The following is a 6,000-nucleotide window of genomic DNA, read 5'->3' on the forward strand; positions in this document are numbered from 1 at the left end:
CAGAAATAAATCCTGCCAATATTGAAGTAACTAAAAAGATGTATGGCAAACAACTTTTTTAATGAAAATTGGATTATAGATTACCCTTGGATTCATTTATGTCATTCCAAAATGAAAATATTTTGATATATTTGCATTGGTGCTGTGAAGAAAAATCTGGTTTTCTTTTTCAAAATGCGGTGAACAAAATTTTTTGACAATTGGTTATGACAATTGGAAAAAAGCTGTAGAAAAAGCTGTAAAAAAACTTAGAAAACTTAATCTATCATCATTTCATTAGGAAGAACAAGAAAAATTATTTACAATACGTGCAGCAGGTTTAAAAACCATACGTCAACTGATAAGTGAAAAGCATAATAAGCAATGCGATGAGCATCACGAGTGCTAATTCGTGTAATCTATATATTAAAATGTGTTACTCAACTAGGCTAAGCTATTCGACAGAATGATGAAATTGAAGGCAATCTTATTTAGTTACTTTTAATGAGGAGTGAAGATTATTCACCTCTATCGAGCTGGCTGTCAAACAATAAGTACATGTCTCTTGATTTTGTTAACCAGGTGATACAACTAATGGCAAAATACGTGCTAAGAAATGTACTTAGTGCTATTAAATTGAGACTTTTTTCTCTATAATATGCAATGAAACTCGAGAAATTTTTGGTATTGACCAAATTTCAAATGTGTTCGATCAGTTTCTGAATTTTACAATATACAAAGATTTTCTTGGTCTCACAAAACAGTTGATGCTACCAACAGTAAGTCGCTTTTTTATGCCATATATGATGTTTTATTAATATGTCTACAAGACAAGAAAATGGTGCGGGGGCAAAATTCAATGTCAGGGCAACTTAAGTGTGTTGCTAAACTATTTTAAGATGACGTCAATGAAGCGATTTTTATAATTTGTTACGCACATTAGCTCAACCTTCTTCAAGATGCTTGTAAAGAAGTCAGTTGAATAAACGAGGGACAGAAATTGTGCCAGCAGATGTATAATTTCATTTGTTTAGCTCCAAAGATTTATACTTGACGTGGATGTCAATCAAATCAATTTAAGTGCTCCTTATTCAACTCGTTTTACCGCGAGGACCAAATCATATGGTTCAACTCTGATAAGTTTTTAAGTTATTGTTTAAGAGCTTCAAGAATTTTCTGAATCAAATGATTCTAAAAGAGCTAAAGCAGAAGATTTACTTGATAAATTATTATCATTTTAATTATATTTTGGGCTTCGCCTATCTTATGATGTGTTTGGAACTGTAGAGCAAGTCTCTCAGCGTATGCAATATGCTGAAGTAGATGCTGTAACAATTGCTTCACCAATAATGTTATTAAAAATTCATATATCATCTATGAGATCAGAAAATGAAGGAGTTAAGAAATTTGGTTGCAATTCACCTCATGCTTTTTTTCCTTGTCAACTTTTAACTCCTACTCGCTTTGATGATAATACTTTGAACATTCACAAATGGGACACGATGAAATTTTACCGAGCTCAGTATTACGAGGTAGTTAATGTTATAGAAATTCAATTAAATCAGCGGTTCCCAGATTTCAATAGAATCAATAATTGCTTTAGAAAGAATATTATTGTCCAGTGAAAACGGTGATACGGACATAAAAGCTTTAGATAATATAAAGTAATCTATATAAATGATATAGTTTATGAAAAATTAAAAGCTGAACTCTTATTATTTAAATCCAATAAGGAAACTTATAGCATTACTTATAAAACGAACATTAAATAGGTAACAACAATCTCAACTATAATTGATATGTTAAACGAAAGGAGTCAATAATGTTTTCTGAAATATCAAAACTTCTAAAAATTTATTTGGCGACACCATTGACAACCTACACAGCCAATAGATCTTTCATTTTTCTAAGAACGATGAAGCCATATAGTCGGTTGACCTCGACTCAAAAGCAATTGAATCATTTTCTACTTCATCAATTTTATAAATTGAACACCGGAAATAGATGCAAAAGCTATAGCAAAAGATTTTATAAATGGAAAAAGTTAAGACCAGAATTTCTTACTTTAAAAAACGTTAAATTATTTTTTTTAGATTGTAACATATTCTTTTGATTTTAAATTTTAGTGAAATACGTTTGAAGTTGATATTATACTTTATTGAAAATGGATGCATGTGGTTTTCTTTAAGGTTAACTGAGAATTATTATTAATTTTATAAAAATTTGCAAAATATTTTTAGAATCTCTTCCGCCCCCCCTACCCACATTTTTTCATTTCCTTCCACCATCCCTCGTTTGGTATAAAAAAAAATGGAAGATAAATTACTTGCTGAAAACTATCAACCTATTTCACTAAAATCTGTTGCCTGCAAAATAGGCAAAATTCTTTTTAAGAACAAAGTCTATAGGCACATTAAAGAAAATAAAATACCTTCAGCAAATCAACATGGCTTTCTTCACCATAAATTATGCATGACTAATCTAATAGAGACTTTTGATATTATTTCATCTTTTATAGCATTTCACCAGTTTATTAATGTAATCTCCGTTTCGCCTAAGCGTTGATTCTCTACCTCAAAAAAGACTTATGTTAAAATTAGAATATTTTGGAATAAATAGGAAACAAAATAAAAAGCTATAATAAATCAATCTCTAATATGTTCTACTTAAATGCGAAATTTAGGAGTCATTATTTCATGAAACGCCAGGTGGAGCACACATTTTCAAACATTTGTCTCAAAGTCCTTACAAAATCTTGTTATGCAAAAAGACATTCACATTCATTGATGAAAAAACGGCTCTCAAGTTATACATAGTGTTTATTAGATTACAATATAAATATACAGTGTCTATTTGGGCTTTTTATTTAACAACTGATAAAACCTTGGTTAAATCTCTTCAACGCAAAGCAACAAAATAGACTTTCAGCTTAATATATCTTTAATACTGCAAAAGACTAAAAATATTGAATCTACCATCATTGACTAAGTGTTTTGGTTGGAGCAGCGATAAGCTTAGGGCTAAGCGAAATTGTCCGCACGTTTTACCCGCATTTTACACATTTAAAATTTCCGTATTTTTGCTTTTTACCCTACCACAAAAACATTTTATGTTTTAAGTTTCTCATTTAAAAATTAATAGCAGGACTTATGTATATTTGACATTACCCATAAGCGTAGCAACTGCAAACATTTCATTATTTTATTTATTTAACATTATATTTTGCCGTTTAATAAATATAACAGTTTCCATAAATTTACAATTAAGTTAATGGCCGGAGAAAGAAGAAGGCATTGATTTGCCTTATCGCTGAGCACCGGCGATACATAGTATCATAAATAGATTGGGCAAAAGTAAGAGTAAATATATAAAACTTTATATAAGTTTAATAAACTTTATGTAAAAATATATAAAAGATAAAGTAAGATATCGTTAAATACATAATATCATAAATAGATCGGCTAAAAATAAAAAAGTAAATATATAATGACTTGGTCATTATATATAATAAAGTGGTCCGCGATGCTGAATTAAATAAAAATTTTGTTTAGAATCAGATTTTGGTATAACAAAGTTGTTTGCAGAAAATTTTGTAGCATATTTATGGTGTATTTCATTAAAATAAGTTTCAAATATTTTTGGGGAGAGTCCATATTTTGTTTTATACATGAACTGAAGAACAAGATGGATATTAAGTTTGAAAATCTTCAGGGCAGCAATGATACATAAAGGAGGTTCACATTGAATTGCTCTTCCAGCTCCAAATATGATTCTAACAGCATATTTTTGCTTGCTATAAATTTTTTTTTAGCTAAGTGTGAATAGTACTTGCCCCCATGATGTTGCCGTAAGTTTAGTAACTATATAAAGGAAAAGTATAAACATTTTAAGGACTTAAAATTTAAGAGTGGCTTAACTCTATAGATCATGCCAATGTTTTTTGAGATTTTTTTTTCTATAGAATTTATACGAACTTTCCAAGAGATTTTCATCAAAGTTCACACCTAAAAAATTTATAGATATTTGCCTTTTGATGTTAGTTTTATTCATCAAAAGATTGGGAAGAATAAGTGGTATTTCTTTTGTTTTGCTTGGTTTGTGGAAATGAGAAAATTTAGTTTTTTGAACATTCAAAGACAATTTGTTGTATACAAACCATTCATTTACTTTATTTAATTTTTCATTAACTACTTTAAAAAGTGTTTCAATATTTTTGTGAGAATAAAAAAGATTCGACATCTGCGAATAAAATAAAACTTAATAGGTTTGATGTTGAAGACAAATCATTTATGTATAGTAAAAAAAGTAAGGGTCCAAGTATAGAACCCTGTGGGACTCCACAATTTACAGTTTTTTTGGTCGTTTTTAAATTTTCGAATTGTACATATTGTTTTCTATTTGAAAGGTAGTTTTCAAAACAGAGTAAATTTGTCTCCTTTATTCCGTAATATTCCAGTTTTTTTATTAGAATGGAATGATTTACCGTATCAAAAGCTTTCGACAGATCAATGAAAACTCCTAACGTAAAACAGTCTTTTGTAAAAGCATTAGATAAGTGATTAACTAACTCTACTATTGCGTGATCTGTTGAATGTTGTTTTTTGAAACCATATTGCTTACTGTGTAACATGTTGTTTTCAGTTAAATCATTATACAGCCTATTGTACACTATACGTTCAAGCAATTTCGAGAAACAAGATAAAACAGGTATAGGCCTGTAGTTAGATGGTTCTGACTCATCTCCCGACTTAAATACTGGAGTTACTCAAGCAATTTGTAAATAATCTGAAACTTTACCTGATTTAAATGGCTGATTGAAGATATGAAACACAGATGGTTCATTTGTATCATAAACTAATTTTAATAAATTAACACTAACTTTATCCGATCCTGCACTTTTTTTATTTTTTAAGCTTAGTAATCCGCAACTCACGTATATCTAGCTTTGACTCATTCATTTTTTTATTAGAGTTTGTTAGATAAGAATCAAATGTTGAAGAAGTTAAAGGAATACTTTGTGCTAAATTAGAGCTAACATTAATAAAGAAACTGTTAAATTCTCAGCTATTAGTGCTTTATCATAAATTGATTCACCGTCAATTAAAAGTTTTTTTGGCAGAGCGTTATTTTTATATTTGTTTTGTCCAATTATTTCTTTAATAGCATTCCAAGTTTGTTGAGTATTTCCATTTGCATTTTCTAGCAATTTCGAATGATATAATTTTTAGAGTATTTTTTGATTTTTTCAAATATATTTTTATAGTTTTTATATATTTGGAAAAGTTCATAAGCATTGTTAGCATCACGTGATTGGAGAACAAGCTCCCAATTAACGAAGACAACTAAAAGGCTGCGAAATTGTTGTATGGAGTTTTCATTGATCTTTCGCTTGTAAATAATGTGCTTTGTGTAGGTACGTACATAAAAATTTTAAACTATTTATATATAAGACTATAGTATATCATTGGAAAGGGATACAAGTATTAAAATGGCAAAAATTTCATAAAAACTAGTATTAAAATGGCAAAAATTTCATAAAAAAAGAATGATTCTATAAAAAATTTTGATACTTAAACGTGCATAAGCACGTTTAAGTATCAAAATTTAACTACAAGGATTAAGAAAACTGCGACCATCTTCATAATTTACCGTTTCTAACGGTAGTTTTGTAATAGAACTTTATTGCTAACTCGCGTAATATTTTTCTTCGGGTTTGAATTTTTATTGAGCCAAACACTGAAGTAGCGGTAATAATAATTTTGTTAACTAAAATAATATTTCTTATATAATAAAAAAAAATTAATTTACACAGGTATATAACAAATATTGCGAACATCATATAAAAACTAATATAATAAAAATGCGTACATTTTGAAAACAAAAATATTTACCAGTAAAACGCCTTATCCTATCAAGTATCAAAAAAGTGTCACTGGACTGATATTTCTATTTCTATATTTTATATAAAATAGTATAATAAGTAGTTTCCACATCTCTTCTGATATATACCCCACTTCTATA

This window comes from Hydra vulgaris, chromosome 02, assembly GCF_038396675.1.
Source record: "Hydra vulgaris chromosome 02, alternate assembly HydraT2T_AEP".
Lineage (NCBI taxonomy): Eukaryota > Metazoa > Cnidaria > Hydrozoa > Anthoathecata > Hydridae > Hydra > Hydra vulgaris.